This window comes from Falco punctatus (assembly GCF_963210335.1).
Source record: "Falco punctatus genome assembly, chromosome: 3".
Classification (NCBI taxonomy): Eukaryota; Metazoa; Chordata; class Aves; order Falconiformes; family Falconidae; genus Falco; species Falco punctatus.
In genome coordinates this window covers 16,594,737-16,614,564 of record NC_137582.1, presented here as the reverse complement: position 1 = coordinate 16,614,564, position 19,828 = coordinate 16,594,737, and the positions used below count along the sequence as shown (strand labels likewise).

Here is a 19,828-nt window from a genome sequence, read left to right as displayed (position 1 = left end):
CTAGTGTGAACATACCTGCAGCTACAGCAGAGTTTAACTGCCAGGACAGTTGCACGGGTGCTTCAAACTTTCTGGAAGTCAGCACAAAGTAAAGCCACATCTTGCTAGTTGTGCTGCTTCCTTGCTTGGCAGACTGGCTCCTCACCTGTTGCTCCAGAGGTTGGGGGAAGATGATGCAGAGTCCTTTTGCCATTCAGAAGGGTGGATTAGCAAGTGAAGCAGCCAAAGGTGTTCATCAGATAGATAAAATAAATACAGCCCAAACTGCAGGAGTGGGCTCACCTCCAGGAGAGCTACCTTCATCTACCCTAGTGTCCTGGTGGAGCATCTCTCCGATGAGGAAAGACTGGGAGAGTTGGGGTTGGAGAAGAGAAGAGAGAAGAGAAGAGGAAGAGAAGAGGAAGGGAAGAGAAGAGAAGAGGAAGAGAAGAGAAAAGAGAAGAGGAAGAGAGAAGAGAAGAGGAAGTGAAGAGAAAAGAGAAGAGAAGAGGAAGAAGAGAAGAGAGAAGAGAAGAGGAAGAAGAGAAGAGAGAAGAGGAAGAGAAGAGAGAAGAGAAGAGGAAGAGAAGAGAGAAGAGGAAGAGAAGAGAAGAAGAGAAGAGGAAGAGAAGAGGAAGAGAAGAGAAGAGGAAGAGAAGAGAAGAGGAAGAGAAGAGAAGAGGAAGAGAAGAGAAGAGGAAGAGAAGAGAAGAGGAAGAGAAGAGAAGAGGAAGAGAAGAGAAGAGGAAGAGAAGAGAAGAGGAAGAGAAGAGAAGAGGAAGAGAGGAGGAAGAGAAGAGAAGAGGAAGAGAAGAGGAAGAGAAGAGGAAGAGAAGAGAAGAGGAAGAGAAGAGGAAGAGAAGAGAAGAGGAAGAGAAGAGGAAGAGAAGAGAAGAGGAAGAGAAGAGGAAGAGAAGAGGAAGAGAAGAGGAAGAGAAGAGGAAGAGAAGAGGAAGAGAAGAGGAAGAGAAGAGGAAGAGAAGAGGAAGAGAAGAGGAAGAGAAGAGGAAGAGAAGAGGAAGAGAAGAGGAAGAGAAGAGAGAAGAGAAGAGAGAAGAGAAGAGAGCAGAGAAGAGAGAAGAGAGAAGAGAAGAGAGAAGAGGAAGAGAAGAGAAGAGAAGGCTCCCAGCAGACTTTACTGCAGCCTTCCAGTACCTAAAGGAGGCTTACAAGAAAGACAGGGGAAAGACCTTTTACCAGGGCCTATAGCAACAGGACAAAGGGCAATGGTTTTAAACTGAAAGGGGGGAGGTTTAGATTGGACATAGGAAGAAACATTTTAAGATGAGAGTGGCGAAACACTGGACCAGATTTGCCCAGAGGAGCTGCGGATGCCCCCTCAGTGGAAGTGTTCAAGGCCAGGTTGGACAAGGCTTAGAGCAACCTGATTTAGTAGAAGGTGTCCTTGCCCATGAGAGGGTGTTGGACTAGATGACCTTCTAAGATGCCTTCCAGCCCAAACCATTCTATCGCTATGATTCTTCAGATCATGCAGCTTGTGATCCCCTATTGCAGTCGATCCATTCGTGTTAACTGATGGGGAGAGACATGGCAGTTTCAGTCCGTTCGGCAGCAGAGACGTGCTTGTGCCAAGAAACTGCTGGCAGCTGCTGCGGCTCAGAGGTGGCAGATTCAGCAGAAAGGTGGAGGAGTAGATGAGCCTGGAGCCTGAGCATCCCTTTACCCTCACACAGGTGAGCTGGGTCAAAGCACCATAAAAGACCACGGACAAATGTCTGTGAACCTACAGAAATATTATCTTGGACTATTGCTCCTTTCTGGGTCTCTGAGGAAACAGGTTGCCTCACCAAGTGGGACGGGAGTTGAGCACAATTACACTGAATTGTGTTTCTTGCTTATCTCTCCATGGTCTTTCTCTTGGCATCTCTTGATTTGGCTGTTGAGAGCTCACTTAAACGGGTGATTGCTTGTCCCTGTGCCTGGGTGGCTGGTCTTGTCAGTCTTTCCAGTGTCACTCATGGAAGTACATTGTAAATACATATATTTTTTAACTCAGATGCAGCAGCATGGTCTCCTTTTTGTGCCATCTCAAATTTATCCTTCAAAAAACATGCATAATCTTTCAGCATCATTTCAAAATATTGCAATAATATTATTGTAGACTCAAGTATTATTTATAAGAGCAGGATGCTCATAGTTTCCTGGGACTTTACGGTATTTTCTTTTTTTGGCTTCTCTTTGAGACTTGTGTAAACCACTCTTTATTTTCAGCAAAGCATCTGTTTTAGCTTCACGATTACTTTTGTCTTTTAGACTGAAAGGGGCCTCAGAGTGTTTTAACCTCCTGCTTCCCCTGCCTTGTAATCTCCCCAGGGTTTGCCAGGCTCCTTCCCAGCATGAATGGGGGGCTGGAGGGGGAAGAGGGAAGGCGGGGGATTCGCTTCCGATGAAGTCAGCCGAACTCTGTCCTGCAGCGGGCAAGCTGGGAAGGACCCACCGCATCCGCCGCTCACGATGCTGCCAGCATCAGATGAGGCAGTGCAGCTCTGGGCTGGGAAGCCAGCGGTGACTGAGCTCCCCCACTGCCAGCCTTCCCATGGGAAGCTTTTCCTGACAGGAAGATGCATGGTGTTGTTAAATACTTCCCAACATCTTGCTAGAGTTTCCCTTTTCTTAATTTAATTTGACTTTGCTTATGAGTTAGGTGATTGTTTAAAAGAGAAAAAGTCAAATTTTTTGACAGTTCATATATTCTTTGCACTTCGAAGCATCTTTTTGTACCTTTAAGTACATAAAAAACCTTTGATCCATCAGAGGTGCAGTGGATATTGGCTTTGGAGAGCATCTCCATCTCAATGAAGTGGTTTATTCCAATATAAAGGGGTATTTTCAAAAAATTAAGGTTGGAAGTTTGAAAACGTTCCATCTGCTTGAAAAAGAAGAAAGAAGCGTGCACCAAGTGTGTCCTTTCTTTTTTTCCCAGGGCTGTAACTTGCTGCCACTTCCTTTTCACATTCCCATTGGTAGTTGCAGGGTGCCACCTCTGAATCCCCATCAACAGCAAAGACCTGCTGTGCTATGCAGTCCCCATGCTTCTGCCACGGTCCTACAGCTGAATAACTGTGATGAACAAAGTACAGAAGAGAGGGGTCATCCCTCTTTCCGCTGCGGAGTCCTATGGGCCATCAAACATCTCACCCAAAGTCAAGAGTTTTGGTTCTGCCTGGTAAAGCTGGGGCTTGAAGCACTGCCAGCCAAGGATGTCCCAGCACCTCATCCTTTGGCATCTTCTCCTGGGATCAGCTCGCTGGAGCTCAGTGAGGAGCTTGGCCTGTCTTGGGCCAGCCTTGGCTCTTGAAGCAACTTTGGTTTCTCTGAGCACCTGAGATGCCACTTCCTGTGGGTGGTTTTAAAGGACTTTCTGTCTGCTAGAAAGCATGGCAAGCAGCAGAAGCCTTGAGTAGTTTGGTGCAATGAGAGTGGGGAGGAAAGGAAACATGGAGGAGGAAGGAGACTGCTCCTCCTTCCCGTGTCGCTTCCTTTCCCCCTCCATCCCTCCATCCAATCTATTCCCTCTAAGCATTCTGCCTCCGGGAGTCAGCCTCCGCTTCGGGGTGTCCCTCCATCCCTTCTGGTTAGGAAGCCAGTTGTGCAACTGATAGATGCTGGCTTTTTGAAGCCCTGCTAGGTGTTTGTGTTTGCTCGTCTTAGAGATTAAGCGTGGGAACAGATGCAGCCTGAGATGGCGGTAGCTGACAGTTACAGCCAACATGTACTTCAATTTTTGTTATCTTCCTGCAGCTATTTTCACAATAGTCATATGAAAGGTCCGCTTATCTCACTCCTGCCATGATAGAAATGTCTAAAGAAAACATCCCTATTTGTTTGTATTGAAACTGGTATGGTTTGTGGCTTTTATGGCTTTTATGTTTTTTTGCTGGGGTTTTTTTAATCATCTTGAACTCTTGAGCAGAAGGTAAAAAAACACTCAAGGGCAAAGTCTTACCTCTTCTACATCAGTGCAAAAGTAGGATAACTGCTGTTATTTACTGTGGGATTGCATCGTCTCATTTTCAGACTCAGGCTCCCTGTTTTTTAAATAAATAGATGAAGCCTTCTGCAAATGCTGAAGCGCATTAATTTTCCACTCCCTTTTCTTCCTTGTTAAGGTGTGTTGCATTATAATTATTAGGAGGCAGGTCTCCTATAGCACAGCAATTGCATCATCATTAAAGACAATTTTTTCAATTCATTTGTACAGACAGCTGCGTCAGAGGGATAGATGTAGAGGGGTTATTCAGCATCCTGAGGCAAAGCCAGGATTGCATCCACGCAACTGCAGCTTGCATGGGTGGACCAGAGGTTGTGCTCATCTGGCTACCCTGCATGTAGCCATCTGCTCTGTGAAGTTTCAAAACTAGCCTGGAAGCCGGGGAGATGGCAGCTTGAGTTGGTCCAGGGATGCCTTGGTACCCCTGCAAGGCTGGGTGTTGGAGCTTGTCTGGGGCGTCAGGCGTTCGGGAGAGGAGCTGTGGGTCCTCACGTCCTTTCCTCCTTCTCACGGCTGATGTCTCCTGCTGCCAGGCCAATGTTCAGGAGATGTCCTCCAGCATGGCAATGGCATTTGTCCAGCCTGGAAGGGTAGTTGGGGGCTTGTTTGCTTTTGTAATTAGTTTGACTCAGAGGTTGCAGACTGGGGAAGGGCTTGATTTGTCGTGTCTGCACTCAGGCGCTGGGCTGGGACCGTGCTTCTCTGGTGAGGAGGCAGAGGGTTTGATAATGTCTTTATAAGTCTGTGTGTCTCTGGCCATTAGCTAGATGCAAAGCATAAGATTTTTAAATTAGCTAAAGTTTGCATGGGGTAAATGAGTCAGACGTTTCCCCTTTTGCCGTGGTCTTCCTGCCTGCAGATCAGCGCTGGGCGCGAGCCGGTGCACCAAGGGCTTCGCTGGCTGCTCTGCTCCAGCAGCTCCAAGTCAGCTGGAAACTATTTCCAAAGCCTGCGCTCCTTTGATCGCCGATTAGTGAACTCAGCTATTGAAGGTGAATGTTACAGCTTTCTGGGAACTCTCACCTGAGTTGCCACATAAACGGCATGAAATTATTGTTGGGGACGTAGTTCAGCTGACATGGAAGCATTTTCCACTTGCATGGAGATAAAGAAAAGAGCTCTTGGTGCTCCCAGATGTTGAGGAATTCAGCCTTGCCACCCTTCTGAGAAGTGATTTTTCTGCCTGCTTTGTAACTGTGAAAACGAAACAGGCAGATGAAAAGATTTACCGAAGATCATGTCGGATGTTGCTGCACTCAAGATCAGAATCTTCATCTTCTGTGTCCCAGTTTTGTGCTCCATCTATTAATACATCAATGCTATTTTTAGCCCTTTTAAGTAGCCATGTTGTTTGTAATTAACTTCACTAATAACCGCTCTTCCATATGCTGCAGGTCCCACCAGCAGAACAGCACGCTTTTCCGAGCAAAGCTAAATACGAGGGTAGCTAATAAAAGGTATCCGTATTTCGAGTTGGTTGTTGTTGAGAAGACACGTGTCCTTATAGCTCTTGTGATCAGGCAGCTGCCTAAATACAGCTCTTGTACCTTGGTTAAGGACGAGGTGTTACTATTCGGGGTTTCCGGGGCGTTACTTTACTGACCTTTGAAGAAAGTGAAGGCTCTCCCTCTCCACCGTATGCTGAGTCAAGGCTGCTGCTTTCGAAGAGAGATAGCATCTCTCATTACTTAGAGCCAGAAGTTTAATTAATGGCTGCAAACGTCTTAGATGACAGCTATACTTACGCCCCAGCGTACCTTACGCCCCAGCGTACAATGAGAATTTGTAGTTACTGTAGGGATTGGGAGGTGCATTTCAAAAGTCAGATGAAGCTGGAGTGACCAAACCAGGTGCAAATCCAGAAGCCCATTGACTGTAGAGGTGATGCTGAGCTGCAGTTCTCTTATGTGCCACCGGTGGTTGCGATTTTGCTCCATAAAAAATCCAAACGCTTCACCAGTGCCAGGGTAAAGGTGCTATCTAAGCAAATGGACACATTAGTGGTTAAGGAGAACAGACTGTTTTTACACATTTTTCTTAAGAATCCAGTCTCCAAACTTCCAAGCCTAAAATAAGGAACGCAAAAGTATTTTCCAGCTTGTGGAAAACAAGGAGCTGGATGACTGCAGTGCCTTGTCACCTTATTGCATGCTTGCCGTGTGACTTCTGCATCAACAGTGTGTAGAGCAGAAATTGTAGGGGCAGCTAAATGAGCTCACCTTTCAGAAAACGCCCACGTCAGAGGGGTTATCAACTCCAGAGCCATGACCTCTTGTGAGAGCACTGCTCGCTTGCCTCCAGATCTGCAAGATCTGTGTGAACGTCACCATGTTTTGCATGCAAGATTTTTTCTCTCACTCTTTGATATAAATATATCGAGATGGTTATCTTTAACTGTGCACACACGCATGCAAGCCAAGCTGGTTCACTGAACATTGGCGCAAGCCGTGTATGCTTAAACGAGCGGTCTTTATTCAGGCAAAGCCCCTGTTGATTTTTCCTTGCTTCTGTAAATTCCACAGCCTTGGTCCAAAGCTGGTGGTGCGCATTTGTTTGCCTTTGTATCGTAATACAGATGAGCAATCCTTGTAATACAACTACATTTATTTACCGATAGAAATGTGTAGAGCTGCAATAGGTTGCTACATAGATAATTATTGATTCCTTTTTTTCTTTTTTTTTTTTTTTTCCTTTTTTTTTCCTCCCTGCAGAACTGGCTAGGCTAAATGCTGTGTTATATCAGGTTTTCAGCCAATTTGGCTGAATGAAGACCTTTTTTTTTTTTTTTTTTCTTTTTCACCAGAAGTTAGTTATAGCTGGAAGAATTATTCTTTTGAAGGAATCTCCTAATCTCTGTCTAATTTTGTATCACACGTGCTGCAAAAGTACTGCAAGGGCCAGATTACAGCTGTGGCCAGTTCAATTCCTACCCAGTGCTTTATTTGCATCTTAACACTAAGATGTGGCGGTTTTTCCCCCTCTTCCCCTGTATGCTGATTTCCTACGAAATGTATATTTAGACATTTAATAGGCATGTGCAGTTTTGATCATACAGCTCAAAAAAAGAAAGAAAAAAATACCAAGACCAAAAACCAGAGCTAAGACTCTACTAGAAAGATCTCGGAACAGATGTGTACCTAGAAAAGCAGCAGAGGTTTCCTAGAGGACAGGTCACATTCCTGAGATAGGCTGTTGACTGGGTCCAGTTGTTGTGTCCTCCAGATAAATTCAGATGGGAAGAGGTGGACGGGAAGGACTGGGAGGGGACAGCCTGGAGCAGCACGGTCAACGTGTATCAGGGAGGTGATGACCTGCTGAAGCAGAAGGAGCTGTTGGTTCAGGAGTGAGTGGATCTCACCTGGCATGACTGTGCTTAGGCTGGAAATGAGAAGAAAGTTTCTAATTGTGTCAGAAGAGAGGTTTTGGAGAAACTTTTTAATAAGGGTGGTGGAAGCCAGGTGTTTGGTTTGTTTCTGGCCAGGATTATGTGTTTGCCTGAGGTAGATGCAGATGGAGTTTGGGCTCCAGGGAGGCTCTTCTCAATTCTATGAAAAAAAAAAAAAAACAACTCAAAAAAAAACCAAAACAAAAAAAAGAAGACAAGAAAATGTATAAAAATGTATGTAATGAAAATGAGTTTGAGGATTCAGGAGGACTATGTTGGCCTGGTTTGGTTTTTGAATGGCTGTCCCCGTACACAGCCTGTGCTCAGGTGCTGGAATTGGTTTTATTCCGAGGTTGATGGGTAGGTGCTGAGAGGGACAGACTGAGGCCATGGTGATGACGCCTTTTTCATCTGGCATGAGTGTGCTGATGCCAGAGAGGTTGATCCCTCTGACTTTCCTCTCCAGACTGGTTTCCAGCCCATCCCTGGTGTTGGTGCTAAGGCTCACAGGACCCTGCAGTGACCTGGGTTGAAACACTGACTTGAGCAAAATTTAACCCATAAGAAAAAACCCCACAGTCAAGCTTGCTCTTGACGGTGTCAGTTCCTGCACTTGCCTTACAAGAGCCGCTGTCCGCAGGGCAGGTAACGCAGAGGTAGCCCTGAGCAGTGATGGGGGGTGTCGTGAGAAGCTGCCCCAGAAGTGAGGTCCCCAGTACAAGAAGGACAGGGACCTGTTGGAGCGAGTCCAGAGGAGGGCCACGAAAATGATCAGAGGGCTGCAACATCTTTCCTGTGAGGAAAGGCTGAGAGAGTTGGGGTTGCTTGGACTAGAAAAAGAGAAGGCTCCAGGAAGACCTTGTTACAGCCTTTCAGTACTGCAGGGGGGATTATAAGAAATACAGGGACAGACTTAGTAGGGCCATACAGTGACAGGACAAGGGGCAACAGTTTTGAACTGGGAAGAGCATAGATTTAGTTTGGACATGAGGAAGAAACTTTTTACAATGAGGGTGGTGAGAAACTGGAACAGGTTGCCCAATGAAGCCGTGGGTGCCCCATCTCAAGCAGCAAGGCCAGGTTGTATGGGGCTTAGAGCAACCTGACCTAGCGAAAGATGTCCCTGCCCATGGCATTGGGTTTGGATAAGATGATCTTTGAAAGTCCCTTCCAACCCAAACCATTCTGTGATTCTATTAAATGCTGTGCTAGCCATGACAGAGCTCTTGTTTTCCAGTCCCTCCCAGGTAGGAGGTGGCCACCTTGGACTTCACACTTAGCTATGGAGGTTTCAGGGTTTGGTGGATCTGGACTAGTCCCCACAGCTGCTGCCTGCATGCAGGCAAGCCTACAGAAGCGTTGTGCCCACCCTTGAAGCTTCTTGCCCCACAGCCAGGCTGCAAGGACAGCAGATGGGCTCCTCTGTGCTGGCGGGAGCCTTCGTGGCAACCTGTGTGAACTGCTTTGGTGGCTCTGAGATGTTGGGGCAGGATGATTCATACCCAGGGTTTTCTCTTCCTTTCTGCTGTGTGAAGCTGGGTAGGTGTTTGGAGTTTTCTCCCCTCTCCGCCCCCGCTCCCCAGTTACCCCTCCAAAATCTCCGTGAAACACCCATGTGATGACTCAGCCCCCTTGGGAGACCCTTAGGGTATTTCCCCTGCCTCCCCAGCAGCGATTTCTCTCTTGAGAAAGTCTTCTTAAGGCTTGGCCTCGGCTTTTGTGGCTCACCAGAGCCTGCCGAGGCCCAGGCAGGCAGTGGACACAAAGTTCATGTATGGCTGGGTGTGAAAGAGCAAGCACGGTCATTCAGGGTTGCCTGCATCAAACAGATTTGAAACAAGGTGGCTTTGTCTTTTTGTTTCATTAGTTGCATCTTTACATTATTTGGAATTTAGTTGCTGAGCTTTAGTAAAAACAAGGTTAGGGGAGGAAGCATCCCTCATGTTCAGGATCCTTTTGCACCCAGCGCATGGGTAGGCTGGAGTTTCCCTGCTGTTTGGGATTTTACAGACACCAGCTCCAAGCAGCTCTTTCCGAGGCGCTGGGTCCTGGCTTGGACCCACACCCACTGCAAAGCATTGCTTGTGGAGAGGAAACGATGAGTGTAAACCGCTAAACTGCCGTATCTTCTCCAAATTTGCACCTCAATCCCAAAAGCTGTGTCATATACCTCCTCTGCCATAGGTGTTTGCTGCCAGCAGGAAGGGTCTTGTTATGATTGGGTTAGTGATACATTACTCATTCTCCGTATGGACCCTTACAGTTGTCTTGCTCCTCCTGGTGCGCATTTCATCTGATGACCCCCAAGCCAGCTTTCCCACTGCCACTTCGGGTGCTGTCTTGCTGCCCAGCTACTGTCCCCTTCCTTTTATATCTTTGATGTTCTGATAGGTTTTTTCCCCTCTTGTTTTCTATACAGATTTATCTGGAAGGTATGACCGGCGGGAGCAGCTTACTCACCATTAGATAAGTATTACAGATGACTCATGCACACAGTATTGATAGCTATGCAGCTGAGATGAATGTGCTGTTTTATAACAGCTGTAGCATGATGCCTAGAGCCAGGAACCTTAATTCCACCATCCGTACTTTTCCATGAATGTGCTTTGGGTCTCTGGCACCTTTTTCCCCTTGCTTTGTCCATCTAAAGGGTTCACAGAAGAGGTTTTGCTTCCCTTGGTGGCGTACAATGTGTGGGTCAGCTCGTGTCATTTCAAGCCACACTTCAAGATGTCACTTTGAAGTAAAAGCTGGTGTTGAAAGGCTGCAGCTTTGTAGCTATTCTCCAGGACAACATGGAATTTTTGTCTTTTTAATAGATGCTGTTAGTGGCTTTCTTCGATTCTTTGTGGGTTTTGTTTTTGTTTTCGTTCCAGAGACATTACCCCCCTTCTCCAGCGTGACAAACCAGAAGGTGGAGAAACAGGTAAGGCAACTGCTGTTGCAGCGTGTTAATTTTGAGCCTTTAAGGGCAAACCACTGGCTGCAGTAATGTAAAAAACCAACAACTGTTGACTTAACAGCACTGAGTGATGTAACCAGTGAAACTTCATGAAACCAACTGGCATCTGGGGACAAATTTGCAGGCTACCCGAGAGTGTGTGCCTGAACCTCCCTCTGCTTCCATAACCACTGGCATTAAGGCTGTGTGAGCAGGAGGTGATGAGATTTGAGTCATGAGCAAGGGGGAGGAACCTGTCTTTGGGGGAGGTGCAGAAGGAGCTGAGCTGTGAAGGTGGGAGGGATCTATGGGACAGCAGGAGTTGCTGGGGAGATGTTGACCCGAGTGGGTTGGCGGGTGGCTGAGGTGGCTTTAGCTGGATGTGGATAGGTAGCTTGGAGGGGTGCAAAGGGCCGTACAGGAACAAGAAGAATTTGGAGTCAAAAGGAGACATTTTGAGAGGGAGCATTGCAGCGAGGGATGTGCCAGCGGTGGCAGTGTGCGTGGCTCTGCCCGATGTTCCTGTATGCAGTGTCAATTGGGACGGCCCGTGCGCCAGCTGGACCGCACACTTGGGCGTCGACCAAGGTTCATGTCATGGCTTAAACTGCTGAAGATGTTTGGTTTCCACTAAGGTGCTGGACCATGATGTTGAATATCTGTGGCATGAGCAGCACATCCGTTCGCCAGTACCAGCCTGGGGCAGGAGCTGCCAGCGGGGCAGCGGAGGCGTGTTAGGTGCTGCACTTGATTTCTCAGCAAACATGAACCAGAGCCCCAGTGCATTAATACAGAAGAGAAATCTGGCTTGGGAATCAGTGCTTGTGTCCTGAGCATGTGATTTGGGTCTCTGCATTTACTGTGAGGGTGGTGAGACACTGGAACACGTTGCCCGGAAACGTTGTAGATGCGCCGTCCCTAGAAGTGTTTGAGGTGTGGTTGGGTGGGACTTTGAGCAACCTGGTCTAGTGGAGGATGTCCCTGCCTATGGCAGGGAGGTTGGACTTAGATGGTCTTTGAAAGTCCCTTCCAACCCGAGCCATTTTGTGGATCTATGATTTTGATGCTTTGCTATGCTCATTTGAAGAACTGATGTGCCTTTGCAAGGCGTTTTGTGCTGGCGTCTATATGGGATCATATGTTCTTCAGGCTGTGGTGCCACTCTGCAGTAAAGAACTATGTCCTGCTTGTGCTATAAAAATAAACTACATTGCATCTGGCTCCAGGAACTGTTGTAGCAGAACCCCTTGCGTGTGATGTCTTATAACAGAGGCTTAATTAGGTCCCTATGTAGTAAAGTAGAAAATGCCTTTAAGGCCTTCTCCCTTTAGACTCTGTATCAGATAATCGCTCACCGGGAACTGAACTCAGGACTAAACTGTTCTGAGTGATAATCTGGTGTTGCCCTCTGGGCAGGGGATGGAGGTTTGGCTCTTGGGTCCTGTAGCATCAGCCAGTGAACACAAGGGCAGGGGTATCAGGGGTTTTACCAGCATGTTCATCCACTTTGGGCATGTTCTCCTACAATAACACACTTGAAAAAGACCCAGAACTCTCGTGAATGCTCTTAACCATTGCTTGGTGGAAATACTTTTAGGGTAGAGAAATGAAGACACTGGCCCCTGCCATGCTCACCTTGCGTCTCTGGGGTCAGGATTGCAGCTCAGAGGCAGGATCTGGTGCTTGCCCGTGGGTGGCCTCAGCCATACGTATTCAAATCGAGCACCCAGGCATGTCACCTCGCTGCAGCATGGGGCTGAGAGATGCACAGGGGCTTTCCAGCCCCACGGGCCATTATTAGTAAGAGGGCTCGTGCGTGGTGTATCTTTTGGTTGAAGCTGTGAACTGCCAGTGGACTCTAAAAACTGCTGCTGAGCCTTGTAAATAAGATTGCAAAAGTTTCCGAGAAGCGTAATAACTTCCCTAAACATATATATTTTATGTCTAAAGGTGCTCAGGCGTGCGTTTATGCTGAAAGTTCCCCCGGCTGAGAGGATACATACTTCTGTTGTCATTTGGGAAGCTCAGGCAGGTAGTGGATAAGGAGCTGGTTGCTGGGGTTTAACTTCTCTGTCTGTTTGGGAAGCTGGATTCCAGGGCATGTTTCTGGGTTTGATGGGCAGGTAGAACAATTTAGAGCAATGTGAGTGGCCTGCATGGTAACTTCAAGATTGTGCCATCTGAGCAACTAGATTGGGGATTACAGATCCCAGGGCACCTGAGGTCCAAATAGGTTTTTAAATCACACAGGTCATTTTAAAAGAGATAATTAAGTTCCTGAGTTACTCAGTAATGCCTACAAATGTTCCTGCGAACGGCTCATGAAACACTTGCAGTCTCTTAACTTCTGCCAGAGGTAAATGGGCTATTAGGAGGAAATTAGCTGCCCATGCAGCATTTTCTGTCTTGGAGTCTCAGGGTGTTTTACCGAGATGTGTTAATACAGCTGTGCTGAATGTACCACTGAAATCTGCATGCTCTGATAACCATCCTCAGGTGAAATGAATCCCGGTGGAGCCATTTGAGATGAATGCTCAGTGTTCGCATGTTCCCACCTGCCCTGTTGCCAGAAGTAGCTACCCACAGAGGCAGGGCTATGGAATGGGCTACATGTATATCTGCACTTCATCCATTGTGTTATATGAGCACAAAACCGTCTTCACTTACTTGGAAGAGCTGGAGCACAAGGTGGGGAAACCAAAATGTGGCATATCTATTTTGTCTCCCTTGCTAGAGGGATGGAGGATTAACTGCTGGAAGCACACTGGGGTGGAGGTAGCAACATCTCAGATGCTGAAGTTAGGCTTTGAGAGCGGTTTTGCCTACTGGAAATTTCTGCTTCTTTTCATTTGACCAGTTGGCAAGGTGGGAGTCATCGCATGGCACCCCCCCCACCCCACATAGGTCAGCAGTGCAGCGTTTGGTTTCTGTTGTGGTCAGTAGAGACCTAGTCAGCATTGTCCATGGGATTTAAGGTGAGATGGATCTGAGAAATGAAATTAATTGCACCTTCATCTTCCCTGACTGTGTGGCAGACCCTTTACCACCTGCAAAAGCACCCTATGCCGACTTGTTCAGATGCAGACGCCAACACTGCAAACACCTTTCTTTGATCAGGTGCGGTGTGCCCCTAGCCAGCTTGCTTAGACTAGATATGTATGGTTTATGTGGCTATAGGGTAGGTGAGATGAATCCTACACCTGCTATAGCAATGTTCATGGCCCAGGCGGGCTGTTTGGGGGGGATTTTTAAAGCAAGTTTTGTGAGCCCATCTTGCAGCAAGAGATGATTTCCATGCATTTCTGACAGAGAAGGTGGTCAGATTGAGGCCAGCTTGGAGAAGGGAAAATGCCTATAGGTTACTGGCAATTTGGCAGTGGCTGTGTCACCCGCAGGCTCCGCACCCATTGCAGCTGTGATGCGTGGAGGTGATGGGGAGGCAAGGGTAGGACTTCAGGGCACGGCACAAGGACCACGCGGGAGCTTTGCAGGAATAACGTTGCTTGAAGCAGAATGGGGAAGGCAGGAGGTAAATACTATCCTCTTTCCCAAAGATTTAATTAGTTTTGTGGCAAAGGTTGCTTTGGGTCTTGGCTCAGGGGTTCCGTAATTTTAAGACTGGCCTTTTTGGTGCTAGTACCTAAGTTATGCAGAAGAGATCCCCAGGTGTTTCACCATATCAAGTGTCACAAGATGCTCTGATGAAACTGTAGTGGTCTATCATGTATATGCTATTCGGTGGCCATCTAAGAAGCAGATATCTGAAGTTTATTTTAAACAGCGTCGGCTTTGCATGATGGCTTTAGGGGAAAACCTTGCAGCTGATGGGAAGCCAGCAGATGAATATTTGACACTTCAATCAAAGGAAAGTGACAGGTTTAAAGTCTGCCCTGGCATCTCACCCTGGCACACGTCATCCTCTAGGCACTAGGGCAGTCATGAAAACCCTGTTGTCACTTCTGCTCCTTCTCCTTACGGTCTCTCTAGGGTGTTGCTGTGCTGCTGTCAACGTGACATAGAAATGCTTGTTGCCTTCCCCACTATCAATCACCGTGGAAGGGGCCTTATGAACTTCAGGACACTCATGACAGTGAAGGAGCGTGTTGAGAGGATGTTCTGAGGTTGTGTCTTGCAGATCGATTCAGTGTTTGTTCACCGAGGGCGAGGTCGCCAGCTCCTCTGATCATATTTCCCATTCCCTCCTGGAGGAGCTGGGTTTGCCAAATGAGACATTGCGGCATCAGGTTCTGATGGCAACATCCACGTGTGAGTGGGAGGGAAGCATCAGTCTCTGCAGTGCCTGTGTCTTGGTCGTGACGGTGAACAGAGAGGAGTTTTATCGGCTGCTGGGATTCTGGGCACTGTGTTGGAGAGGGATGTTTGGTGATTTGTTTGCCTGGAGGTTTGTCAAGGTTTCTGGGTCCTGCTGGGTTGTGATTATATGAAAGGAAGGCTGACATAGTTGAGGTTGTTCAGCCTGGATAAAAGAAGGCTTCAGGAGACCTTATTGTGGCCTTTCAATGTATAGCAGAGAGCTTATAAGACAGATGGAGAGAGACATTTTACCAAAGCTTGTAGTGACAGAGCGGGGGGCACCGGTTTATACTGAAAGAGGATAGATTTAGGCTGGACATAAGGAAGAAATTTTGTATGATGAGGATGGTGAGGCGCTGGACCAGGTTGCCCAGAGAAGTTTTGAATGCTCCATCCCTGGAAGTGTTCAAAGCCAGGTTCGATGGGGTTCTGAGCAACCAGGTCTAGTGGAAGGTGTCCCTGCCCGTGGCAGGGAGGTTGGACTAGATGGTCTTTGAAGCTCCCTTCCAACCGAAATAATTCTGTCATTCTGTGATTTTTGTTTTCCTGTGTGGTGGTTTCCCGAAGTAGGGAGGAGGGAGAGGGAAAACAGAGGTGACAGCTATGGGACTCACTTTTGTGTTGCCATCCTTGTAAGACCTGCCACTTTGGTCATTCCTTCCTGGGAAGCCAAGGCCCTTCACGTGCTGGGCCAACACCATTGTTTTTTTCTGATGACAATTCTGTGTATCTGATGGCTGTGGCACAGCGAAACTGGGGAGTCCCAGAGAATTCCGCTTAACGCTGCCACCTTGAAATGTGGGGGAAAGGCATCCTTTCCTTGGGCTCTGCTCACCCATAGCGAATTCTTCACACTGCGAGAACAGATGGCACAGTGGAAGGCAGTAGCTGGGATCAGGGGGGTCAGAAGGGGGGAAAATAAGCAAATTATGTCCTCCTGCTGCAGCAGAAGTATTGGCTTAGGGTCACTGTTATGGAAGAGGTGGGGAAAGTTTCATCCTGCATCGGACTCAGCCAGGAACCCCGTCCTGCTGTAAAAAACAGCTCTTTCCTCCCATTTTTACCAGCATTCTCTCTATCCCCCATGCACAGGAGCCTGTCCTGGGATGCAGTGTGGTGTTTATTTGGGTGAGGATGCTTCAGGGGCTGGGCAGGGGCTATTTGTGCCTTCCTGATAATGTGCCATCAAGCCTGCTTTGTGCCAGGAAGACCGATGAGGACAGGGAGCAGGGCTTGCTGGGCTGAACACCAAGCCGTGGGCATCGTGTAGCAGGGGAGACATGGGAGAGATGAAGTGAGCTACTGGGCATGTGGGTTACAAGTGTCCCCTTGTCCCTCAGGACGTGGTGGGGACCTATCACAGCACATGTGTGTGCAACTGTGGAATTGCACAGGTGGTTTGTTGTCTCCAGTAGTTACCTGCACCAGTCTGGATGCTCAGGACTGGAGAGATTTGGGGTTGCTTTCTCATTACCTGCCATTATGCCTAGGCTGAGGGGCTGCAAAAGGAGAAAGCAACTAAGTTGGGCACAAAATCCAACCTCCTGTTTTCTTGGGCTGACTGGTGCCTCTGGAGGTCCACGGGCCACATGAGCGTGGGCTGACGAGCACTTGGTGAGCAGTCTTGTGACAGTACATGGGGAAGGTTGTGCCAGTGAGCTCAGGTCATGTACCTTTCAGGGTCACAGCACCCTCTCTCCCTTGTAGATGGTCCCTGGTGCAGGTGTACAGGGGCTGGCTCTGCCATCTGCACAGGTTACAGTGGCAGTAGACTTCCCCCCTGCAAGGGGAATTTTCCCTGGCTGCCACAGAGGCTGAGCAGTTAGCTGATAAGCCTGTCCCTGGTATTGCCACAGATCTATAGATGTATCATGAACAAGGAGAAGGGGAAGCACCTGGAGATGCATCTGCATCAGACCATGTTGCACAACTGTCCCAAGTGGGCAGCAGCCCAGGCCAGTAGGTCCACCCAGTGCCAGCGTTGTGCCTGTATGGACTCACCAGGCTGGCTGCTCCAGGTAGTGCAGGCAATGTCAACCTGGGCAGGAGGCTGCTGCTGGCTTGGTTGTGTCTTAAAGCCTTGATCGCTGCCTGATTTCTAACCCCCAGCCTCCCCCAGCTTCACATTTTTCTTTGCATTCGGAGTTGCAGCCTGAAAACAGTTGAGCTAAACCCTGTACCCTAACGGTTGCTCATCTGAAAGTGTGGAGCCAGCTTGCAGCAGCTGCTAAAATAGCAGAACTAAAGTGGGGAATGAAAAGTGAGATGGTGATTAAGACCCGGTTTCCTGTCGCGGCCCCGCAGGGCTCCTGCCGGCGATGGAGACGTTGGTGGCGGTGACAGCGGCGGTGTGAAACGTCCCAGCCATTGGCCTGGGGCTGGCTGAATCACTGGCGGGCTGGCCCGCGCTGCTTAGTTATCAGAGTGCTTTGTAGACATCGGTGGGCATGGTAGGCTGGGCTTGTGGACATGAAGAGGATCTTGTTTTAAGAAGCCAGGAAGGGTAGGGAGCCCACGTGGGGAGTTCTGGCTGAGTTGGGGTTGGAAGTAGCTCTGATGAGACGCGGGCCAGCCCCAGAGCAGGCTGGTGTTTGTTGCTCTGTGGTACCTAGAAGAGCTGAAAGTGTGCACAGGATCCGGGGGCGCTGGGAACATCAGTCCTCTGGGCTTTTTTCTCCCGTCTTTGACAATACATTACTTTAGACCCGTCACCTAGAATGGGCGAGAGGAAGATGCAAGGTAGAGAAATTGCTGCTGAAGTGGTGGTGACCCTCCCTTGCTGGTTCTGTTTGCGCCAGGGGCACACGGATTGTTCACTTGTTCTACTGTTTGGCCCCTTATATGCCTAGGTGACATAAAAAAGCAAATGCATTATAATTAGTTTATATTTTTGGCTTGCTTGCATCAGATGTTTGTGCAAGGAGAAAACAGTTGAGTGTGAAGGGGATGCTGAGCTGTTTCTCTGAGGACACTATGTCACATGCAGTCACAGACACGCAGTGTGTGTTTGTTAGTGCCAAAGGCATCTGGTTTCTTTCTCACCCTGGAAGTGCAAATCGCTGCTGCCCTGTGTGTGCTCCAGCCACTCCTAGGTCCCTGCTGTAGACGTATAAACTGGATGTCTTTCAGCAATCCAGATCCCATCACTGTAAACTGTGTCCTTTCTGACAGGAGCAATGATGTACAATGTGGAGATGGGACTTCCCTATACCACCTCATCCTCTGGAGAAGGCCAACCGCAGAACTCCCTGCAAAGAGGCCAGAACCCCATTGGCCCTGGCATTTGCTCTGTGCTTAGTGGATACCCTGTGATGCCTCAGCAAAGGAGCAGCTGAACGGGCTCCTTGCTGCCAGAGATGGTGGCAGGTAGAGGGAAGGAGGAGAACAGAGAGAAGGTTGTTGTCTGGGTGCAGAACACCTGGAATCAGCTCCTTCTCCATTTTTGCAACAGGAGCCGTAGCTCCTTCCCCTCTCCGTGCCCCCCGTCATGGTTGCAGCCATGTGGCTTGCTGGAGGCAGCACTTGACCCAGTGTGGCAGGGGCTTGCGGTAGGAAATTGGAGTCTCTGCTGTGGTTCCACCACGGGCACGTGGCCCAGCAAGGAGGACCCTGGGCATGTCCCCTGCTGGGTCATTTCACAAGGAGCTTCCACCAGAAGATGGTTATTGCAGCCCTTCGACAGGGTGAGGGAAAGCAGGCAAGCCGAAATATGTGACCTTACCCGCATAACTGCGGTCTTCCTCCAGATAGGGCCTGCCTGAAGGGTTGCAGGAAAGATGTCCATCTCTTGTGACTGCTCGTGTGAACTTTTGTACCCCTGAACAAACCACCTTCTATCTCTTTCTGAGTTTGAAAGTTACAGCAGTTCCCATCCACCCCGGTGCTAAATCCACCAGATTCTCGCACTCCCCTTGGCTATGCAATGGACCGTTGCCACTAAATCTGGCAGTGTGAGGGACCACTGCTTGAAATGTAGTGCCATGTGGTATTTGGTCTTCCTGCTGTCTGTCAACTCTTGCGGTCACCAGCATCTCCTCCAAGGCTGCCTCTTCCTCTGCATTCCTGTACTGCTGCGACAGGCTTCTGCAGTACGGAGGGTAGGTAAATAGGGTAGGTAAATGCCCTGCTCATACCTGATCAGTGTTAAGGAAATGTAAATTAAAATGCAAATGTATTTTTCACAGAGCAGGTCAGCGAATGGGAGAGGCTCTGGCAGTGGTGGTGTCAGGGAAGGCGTGCTGATTCACAGCAGCCAGGGTAATTGCCCTGAATCGGTATCCTCTACTCCCCGTTTCTTTCCTTTGACCCAGAAGTATTTCTCTACTGGTGTGCGGCCTGGGGCGTGCATGGCCCACATGCAAAAGGCGAGGGAGGGGGCAGAGGGGAGAGCTGGCCCCGAGCTGGGCAGAGCATCTGGGCAGAGCATCACACGTTGTCATTACTGTGTGGGGAGGGGGAGCTTGCTTACAGAGAAATGAATTCCTGCGCTCACGGAGAAACTTTTGTAACATCCGCTGCCATGGGGGAGAGGGGTATTTTACACTTTTCTGGTGCCTTTCATCCCAGAGGAGTTTAAAGTGCTTGGCTTTTCAGACTGCTTTCATAGTGCTGAGAAAAGGATGAGCAGTAGGTTTTGTGTGAAGGAGAGCAGCACCTAACTGCTGCAGCTGCGGCGCGAGGAGCCGGAGATCTTCCAAAGCACCCACTTCTGCTGGCGAGCAAAGTAACACCACAGCACGGCATTGTTTCAGGAGTCTGGAGGAAGAGCTGCCTAGGACTGAATATTTTAGGAATTATTTCAAGGGAGGATGGGCTAAAGGAGAGGAAATAGTGCAGATATGGGAAGGTAAACAACTGCTTTTTGAGCAGGGAGGTCAAGGATGGCTCTGAGGTAATAGCAAGGAACAGACTGTAGATGAATTTGCTGAGCAAAGTGCTGCCATCCAGATATAACCCTCTTCTCTCTTTGCCAGAGAGATCTTTAGTATCAAGCTAAGGAGGAAACAGTACTTGGTTGGAGGAAACAACATAGCCTTGGTCTGCTGGCACCTGGTATATTCCTTAGCCCTGGTTCCCCAGCCCAGCAATGCTATGGAATACCTGAAGGATATGGAAAAGACAGCAAATTTGCACCAAGGATCAGAGGTGTGCTCTTCTGGGATGATCCAGGTGCCTTCAATTAAACTCCCACAGCCAG

The 19,828-nt window shown here is 48.6% G+C and overlaps 1 long non-coding RNA gene across 9 annotated transcripts in view; it reads left to right on the top strand.

The window, feature by feature from the left end:
• LOC308060715 overlaps positions 1 to 19,828 on the top strand; it is a 228,783-nt gene that overhangs the window by 112,876 nt on the left and 96,079 nt on the right. The gene's annotated exons all lie outside the window — the stretch shown is intronic.